The following is an 8,942-nucleotide window of genomic DNA, read 5'->3' as shown; positions in this document are numbered from 1 at the left end:
TTTCATTTCAGGCTGGCTTTCCCCCTGTGGCACAAATGGCTGCTTTATGTCAGCATTTCAGTGAAGTCCTTAGATGGGCACTGAGTGGCCCAGCTTTTGTCACATGCTCCCTCCTGAACAAATCAACTCCTGTTGGGAGGGAAGGTAGTTTGCTGATTGGCTTGGTCAAGTCACATTCTCCCTTCTTCTCACCCCCTTCAAGAAGGAAATCGGCTTCTTTGGGGTCACACCATCCCCCAGCAGATCTCTGGACTATAATCAAGAAAAGGGAGAAAATGAAGCAAGTGTCCCCACACCAGTCATTTCTGAGACCTGGCCAGTTTGCACAGAACAAGAAAACATGCACAGGGCACTGGCATGTGGGCAGCTGAAGAGGGGCCCTGAAGATGTACAAGTCCTAATTTCTGGATCCCATGAATATGTTAGGCTACATGGCAAGGAGAAGTTAAGGGCCCAAATGGGATTAAGGTTACTAATCGGCTGACCTCAATGTCAGGAGATTATCCTGAATTATTCAGGTGGGATGTGCAAGAGGGAGGTAGGCGAGTCCCCGTGAGGGTGCGCAGTGTGAGAAAACCTCGCAACAATTGCTGGCTTTGGAAATGGAAGGGGGCCGTGAGCCAGGGCATGTGGGCAGCTCAGAGAAGCACAGAAAGAGATTCTTCTCCACAGTTTCTAGAAAGGAATGCAGCCCCGATGACACCTTGGCTGTAGCCCAGTGAGACCCAGGTCAGAGTCTGACCTCCAGAACTGCAAAATAATAAATGTGTGTTGTTCTGAGCCACTGAGCTGGTGGTAATTTGTTACAGCAGCAGTAAGAAAAAAAAAAAAAGCAGCATTCCAAGGGCAGGACTCCACATGGCAGGAGTGACAGAGCGGTGCCCAGTGCAACAGTGTGTGACAGAAATACAACGTGCACTGCAATGGGGATCTTAAGTTTTCTAGTGGCCACATTAAGAAAGAAACAGAACAGGTAAAATTAATTGCAATAATATATTTTAACCCAATATATTCAAAATACTATCATTTCAATGTATCATTAATATACAAAATAATATACAATATTGATGAGGTATTTCACATTCTTTTTTATCCCCAGTCTTTAGAATTCAGTGTGTATTTTACACTCATAGCACATCTCAACTTTTCTGAGCTCCTTTCCAGTGCTCATCAGCCACATGTGGCCAGTGGCTGTTGCCCTGGACAGCACAGGCCTAGTGACTGTACCCTTGCTTGTAAAGGTGTCAGTGGTTGGCATGAGCCAGAACAGGGGTTCATTTGTGACAGCAACAAGGAAACAGCTAACTCCTGATCTGCGTGTCCAGTTTTCTTTCTCTCTTTTTTCAAATTTTTTATTTCCATACATACCCTGCTTATGTATCAAGTTGTTTTCTAATCAGGGATCCTCAAGCAACCGGTGACCTCTGACTGTGTTTGTGCATTTCAAAGTCCAGAGCTATGACCTCAGCCATGGTGGGCAGGATGGGCACTGGAGAAGGGAATTAAGGCTCCCAGGTTTGTGGGGGAAATGGCATCTTCTTCGGTTAACTGGGGAAGACTCTGAATGAAAGATAGAAAGGACATTTTTAAAGCCTGTGCTTGGAACATTCTTCCTCTCAAGAATCAGGTGAGCTGGCTCAAAGCAGGGAGCCAACTGCCGAGCCAGGGCAAGAGGACTTCGTGTTTGGAGGGTGAAAAGAATACTCTTGACCCAGAGCATCAGAAACTCCAGGAGAAATGAGATCAGCTGAGAAAGAAATGGGATTGATGTTGTAGACCAAACATGAACAGTGGGGAACAGGCTGAAAAAGGAGGGGAGGAGAACAGTCAGCAGCTTCCACAGCTGGAGAGAAGTAGGGCCACCTCAGGGGACAGGACACGCTGGAGGCTTATGATGGAAAGTTGGTGGAGTACAGGTATGGCAGGAGAGGAGGGAAAGCTGGGGGCTGCTATGGGAGAGGGGGGCAGAGGGAAAGTTGTGCTGCTGATGGGGTCACAAGAGTCACTTATGGCCTGGGGCCTTCAAGAACCAAGGGAAGCCCTCCCAGAACCCAGCAACGCCACAAGCAATGCTCACAGCTCCAGCCAGCAAGAGTTCGGGTAGCAGCCCCCAGCCTCTCTCCCCATACTGGAGACAAAAGAGAACTGGAGAAGCCAGAGAGAGGGAGCTGGTCACGCCTTTCCAGAGGGCACAGCCCAGGCCTCCACCATCCTCTCCCCATGTGCGCTCAACCCTTAAACATGTTGCTAAGCGCTACAGGAGTTCCTTCTGCTGAAAGTGGCCAATCAAATGTCCCTGGGCTTGGCTTTTGGTCCACGGCAACATTCCTTGCTTTTGGAGAGGGTGTGGGGTCCAGGAGCTAAGTGTACCCTTCAGCCAAGTCATATATCCTCTCACTCAACCTCACAATAATCATTCCAGGTGGTATCATTCTTACCCATTTTACAAAGGTAAGGTTGACCCTGTGTAATAGTTAGGGTAGGCTTGGTTATGCTGCTATTACACACAGCTCTAAACATCTCCTAACTTAACACAGCTAAACATCTCCTAAACACAGCTCTAAACATCTCCTAATTTAACACAGTACTTTACCTCTCACTCACACTCATGGGCACTGGCGAGGGAATCTGCTCCATGCAGGTGACTCAGGGATTCAGGTTGATTGAGGCTCTGCTGTCTGGAACAGCGGCCTCTGCCAACTCCCTGGCAGGGGAAGACACAGATGGAGGTGCACACTGGCTCCTTTAGAATTTGGCATGATCTTCCCAACTAGAAAGGTGCTTAGAAGTCTGAGGAACATCTGGGCTGTCTGAGGATCCCCTAGTTCCCTAGATTGGGAAGTGGGAGCAAGGCTTAACTGAAGCGTGTCTAATGTCAAAGTCCTTGCTGTCAGGCCCGCCTTATGCAGCTTCCCCACTAAACCACTGTGAAAATGTGTGAGCTGTGTGGTAATGTGCCAATTCCAGGGGTGTCAACACTATGACCCCCAGATATTCTCATACACTGTCTCCTTAGCCCCTCCCAGGCAAAGAGGGCTCTGCAAACCAGGGACCCTGCAAGGCCAGGGGACAGTGGGATTATACTGCCCCATCCCCTCTGGCCTGCCTCCCGCCCTTCCAGCCTGCTCACTGTGTCCCTGCTGAGTCCCATGACTCTCAGCTGCCCTCAGGATCCTGCCTCCAAAGAGTTCTTTCCATCCTGTGGAATCTGGAGCCTGGTCCTCCTCCTCCAAGGCAGCATGTGCCAGGTTCCTCACTGACAGCAAGCAGCCTTGTTAACAGCCTTGCTAATCTGTTAATTACCTGCTTCCAGCAGAGGAGCTGTTAATTGAAAACTCCACCCCCTCCTTTAATTGCCTGCCTGCCTCTGGCTGTCCAGGCTTCCCTGGGTTCTCTCCAGGCCCACAGCCCTTGGTTCTCTGCCTTTGGGCTCCTGACTTCTTCCTGGTCTATAAGGATGTCTGTGGCTGCCTCTGCAGTGCTCATTACTGGGGTTGCCAGGTGAGAATCTGGGGCTACGCTCCCTACCCCACAGCTAACAGCCTCTCTCCTGCCTGGCCCACTGTGGGAGGAAGGAAGGCATTTAAGGCAATTTTGAGAGGTGAAGCCAGCTGGACTTCTTGGGTCCAGTGGGGACTTGGAGAACTTTTCTGTCTAGCTAGATGATTGTAAACACACCAATCAGCGCTCTGTGTCTAGCTAAAGGATTGTAAATGCACCAATCAGCACTCTGTAAAAACACACAAATCAGCGCTCTGTGTCTAGCTAAAGGATTGTAAATGCACCAACCAGTACTCTGTAAAAACGCACCAATCAGTGCTCTGTGTCTAGATAAAGGATTGTAAATGCACCAATCAGCACTCCGTAAAAATGCACCAAATCAGCTCTCTGTGTCTATCTAATGGATTGTAAATGCACCAATCAGCACCCTTTGTCCAGCTAAAGGATTGTAAACACACCAATTAGCACTCCGTAAGATGGACCAATCAGCAGGATGTGGGCAGGGCCAAATAAGGAACTAAAAGCTGGCCACCCGAGCTAGCAGTGGCAACCTGCTCAGGTCCTCTTCCATGCTGTGGAAGCTTTGTTCTTTTGCTCTTCACAATAAATCTTGCTGCTGCTCACTCTTTGGGTCCCCACTACCTTTATGAGCTGTAACACTCACCTTGAGGCTCTGTGGCTTCATTCCTGAAGTTAGTGGGACCGTGAACCCACTGGGAGGAACAAACAACTCCGGATGTGCCACCTTTAAGAGCTGTCAGACTCACTGCGAAGGTCTGCGGCTTCACTCCCGAAGTCAGAGAGACCATGAACCCACCGGAAGGAAGAAACTCCGGACACATCCAAAGGAACAAACTCCAGACACACCACCTTTAAGAGCTGTAACACTCACCACAAGGGTCTGCGGCTTCATTCTTGAAGTCAATGAGACCAAGAACCCACCAGAAGGAATAAATTCCGACACGATTTTTCCCAGAAATTAAAGGGGAAGTAACTGGGCCAGTGGGAGGATTCCACAGGGGAGCAGATTCCACTGAAACCAAAGGCTGCACTCCTCCAGGTCAGAGCTAGCCAGAGGGGCTGGCCGCCTGGAGGGGCTGCACCACTTCCTGGAAGGCTTCACCCTGACTCTAAGTCTCAGCCCTGCCGGGAGGATTTTCTAACCTCAGTATTTTGAACCTGCACACACAAGGGCTCAAGGTGGCCTGACCTTAATCACCACTTCCCTCCCAGACACATCACCAGATTCACCAGGCACAGATAGAATTTGGCAATACCAACAATCTGAAGAGTGAAAAAAGTGAATTTCAGAAAAATGAGATCAATATCCCATTTTCCAGTAAAAATTCATGAGCGCTGTATACATATATGTTTATAAACACCTTTTTTAAAAGGTCTGATACAATACCCACCAATCTCTTAAGAGTAGCTACTTCTATTTCTCCACATCCTCTCCAGCACCTGTTGTTTCCTGACTTTTTAATGATCGCCATTCTAACTGGTGTGAGATGGTATCTCATAGTGGTTTTGATTTGCATTTCTCTGATGGCCAGTGATGATGAGCATTTTTTCATGTGTTTTTTGGCTGCATAAATGTCTTCTTTTGAGAAGTGTTTGTTCATATCCTTTGCCCACTTTTTGATGGGGTTGATTGTTTTTTCTTGTAAATTTGTTTGAGTTCATTGTAGATTCTGGATATTAGCCCTTTGTCAGATGAGTAGGTTGCAAAAGTGGGACTGTAAACTTGTTCAACCATTGTGGAAGTCAGTGTGGCGATTCCTCAGGAATCTAGAACTAGAAATACCATTTGACCCAGCCATCCCGTTACTGGGTATACGCCCAAAGGATATAAATCATGCTGCTATAAAGACACATGCACACGCATGTTTATAGCAGCACTATTCACAATAGCAAAGACTTGGAACCAACCTAAATGTCCAACAATGATAGACTGGATTAAGAAAATGTGGCACATATACACCATGGAATACTATGCAGCCATAAAAAATGATGAGTTTATGTCCTTTGTAGGGACACGGATGAAACTGGAAACCATCATTCTCAGCAAACTATCGCAATGACAAAAAACCAAACACCGCGTGTTCTCACTCATAGGTGGGATTTGAACAATGAGAACATATGGACACAGGAAGGGGAACATCACACACCGGGACTGTTGTGGGGTGGGGGGAGGGGGGAGGGATAGCATTAGGAGATATACCTAATGTAAATGACGAGTTAATGGGTGCAGCACACCAGCATGGCACATGTATACATATGTAATGAACCTGCACGTGGTGCACATGTACCCTAAAACTTAAAGTGTAATAATAATAAAATAAAAAAAAAAAGAGTGGCTACTTCTAGAGAGTGGGATAGGAGAGGGAGAGGGAGGACTCACAATGGATCTTTACTGTTTGGATTATTTCACTAGAAAGGGAGTAGGTGAGCCTTAGTCCTCAATGGCCCTATGATCGTGGACAAGGCGCTTGGCCACTCTGAGCCTCATTGCCTCATCTGTAAGATGGAGGCTTCTCAAATGTCCCCTTTTACTCTGTATTAGGATGCCTGGTTGAATGCAACCTAAACCAACCCAAGCTTATATAAGAAAAGAGGAAGAGTTTCCTGGGACGTGGTGATTTTTATGTATCCAGATCTTAGGCAGCAGAGAGAAGAATCCTGGGGAGGGCTCTGCACCTGTCCTTACTGTATGCCTGCTTCCTTCTCTGTCTTTCAAAAATGATCTCTCTGCCTCCACAATCTCACAGTGCAAAACGCAGCAGCCAGGTTTACACCTTATGGGCCCAGCCATCTAGAGAGTTGTAGGTCCTATTTCTAAAATCCTGGGCAGGGATCTTACTGGCTAGCTTGGTGACTGCATCGAGGCTGATAGGCTGGGTTATGGAGGTAACCAGTAGCCCACTGTTTCAATGGATGAAAATAGCGAAGTTTATTTCTGACATATGCAGTATGTCCACTGAGTCAGCAGGAGGGCTCTGGGCATCACACTCACTCGGTGACCCAGTCTGACAGAGTTTCATCTCAACAGGTGTGTCCAGGATCTCAGAGACAGGGATAGAGAACATGCTGGCCCACACGTGGGCTCCTAAGGCTTCTGCCTGAAAGTGACATTCCACCCGCTTCCACCCACATTTTGTTGGTAAGAGCAACTCACATGGCCATGCTTGAATTGAAGTGGATGGAGAAGTCAACTCCTACCATGGGCCTGGCGTAAAAGAGACTTGAACATCTGTGAACAGCCCGGCTGACTACCGTAATGACACCTCACCAAGAGCCCTTGCCCACTCCACTTCACCTGGCCCATCGCTGCAGGACTTCCCACTGTGCAGGTGAATTGCTGCCAGGGAAGGAGGGAGAGAGTCCATGGAGGGTTCAGTTTCTAGCTGTTGCTATCTGGCTCCTTTTCTGTGGCAATAAATAGATAAACATTGTCATGGTAGAGATGTAGAAGTCCCGCAGGAGGCGCCCTGTGAATCCCAGAGAGTTGCGGAGCCCAGCCTCTGGGCCTCAGAGTCACAGGAGGGAAGATGTCTTCCCAGCTCAACCGTTCCCCTCCTCCAGCAGGAAAGATGCACTTTTGAGGATGAAGGCTGGGTGGGGGTGAGGTGGGAGTGTGGCACTTTTGGCATTTTCCGCCTGAACAAAACCGCAGCCCCTGTCTGCCTTGGTGGCTCTCTCTGGCTTTGCTTTCAGAGACATCGCCTCCCTGTGGTCATTTCGGAGGAGGATGTGCCTCGGGATCTGGGTTTGAGCTCTGGCTCTATCGCTAACGGGCTGGCTCTGTGACCTAGGCAGGTCAGTGAACCCCTCCAGAGCCTCCGTTTCCTCATCTGTAAGCTGGGTTATCATAATGTCTGCCTCCCTAGCGAGCTCTCTGGATTCTCGTGAGGACCGGCTGTTATGGGGAGCATCATGGCTCTTTGTCCAGGTGACACGTGGGAAATATGAGGGCTTACCTTTGTGCTGCTGTGGCCTTCTTGGGATTCTCCCCAGGACTGGCCCTGCCCTGCCTTGCTCTTGCCCCTGGGAACGGCCCACCCTGTCTCCTGCCTCCCCACCCAGACGGGAAGCAGTCACTCTGCCAGCTCTCAAGGACTCATCTCTGAGATTTTAGACAGAATAATTTCCTCTCCCTCTCACGCCTGCCTGTCTGGGAAAATCACACAACCCACGCAGGCCCCCTCTACGTGCACCCACACGCCCCACAGCCATTGTCTCCTGCACCAGCCAGCAGCAAAGCAGAGTGGGGCACGGGAGGAGGATGCGGAGGCTGCAGGAAGGGGGGTGACACCCCCAACCCTGAGGGTCTCCTGGTGTCAGGCCAAGGGCTGACATGGACATGGGGAGACAGGAGCCAGGCTCCTTCCAGATCCTCCCACAACCTGGGTTTCAGCCACCCTCAGCCACCCTGCCAAGGCTGCAGGCTCTGCACAAGGCCACAGGCAAATGTCCGGCTGAGGACTGAGGTAGGGGCTAGATCCCACAGCCCATTGGTAACAGAGACTGGATGAGAACGCCCAAGTCCAGTGCTCTTTCTGCACTGCTTCCCAGAACTTCCTGCCACTAGAGGCCTCCAAGCCAGGAGGTACAGAGAGAGCCTGCTCCAAGGGAGAGCCTAGGGACACATGGAGCCCCATTCCTGTCTCCCAGCATGGACCCCGCCCACGTCGCCCCTGCCCAAGCCACAGGGCACTGCCTATCCCTGCTTGGGCCGGAGCTCACCAGCCCTTAGGGACAGCAGGGCCCCCCTCCCAGACACTACCCCATGGCAGGGGAAAGCTTTGGGGTCCCCATAAAATGTAGGCATCCCCAGACAGAGTATAAGGCTCCCCAAGACGGGAAGATTTGCCTAGCGAGTGGCCACCCTGGATACCCTGCCCTTCCACAGGAGCCAGGTTATGGAAGATCCCCCGAGGGGCCCATGTGGACCCCTCCCCTTCAACCATCCAGGCCGGCGGGTCTGGGGCTAATGGTGGGGAAAGGGGGCTCCAGCAGCTGAGGAGGGGCAGAGCCAGTGGATGGAGGCAGAAGGCAGGCAGATCTCAGGCACGTTTTCTACAGTGATAAAGACCTTTTGCTCAGCAGGTAGCTTCCACCGTCACTTCTCCCCCACATGACACCACGTCAGGGCCCACAGGAGAAAGTCCGGAGTAGGCTGAGGCACTGGGTCCCCTCCCTTCTCCCAAACACACCTGCCTACAGGGGGCACTGCCCCCTCTCAGAGACTGGGGGTGGAGGCTTAGCTACAGGGGGCAGGATGGCTCCAGCACAGGAGAGCCATCCCAGAAAAGGCCAGGGCTCTGGGAGAAGAGGGTGTCCTACCGCCCTCCTGGAACAGGGCTCCTGGCTCCGTGAAGCCATCTCCACAGCTCCCACAGCTGCCTCCTCCTGCCCTCCTCAAACTCCCACAGCCACCTCCA

The sequence above is a fragment of the Pongo abelii genome, chromosome 12 (genome assembly GCF_028885655.2).
Source record: "Pongo abelii isolate AG06213 chromosome 12, NHGRI_mPonAbe1-v2.0_pri, whole genome shotgun sequence".
NCBI classification, from domain to species: Eukaryota; Metazoa; Chordata; class Mammalia; order Primates; family Hominidae; genus Pongo; species Pongo abelii.
The sequence above is the reverse complement of the archived record's forward strand: the minus strand, read 5'-3'. Positions refer to the sequence as shown.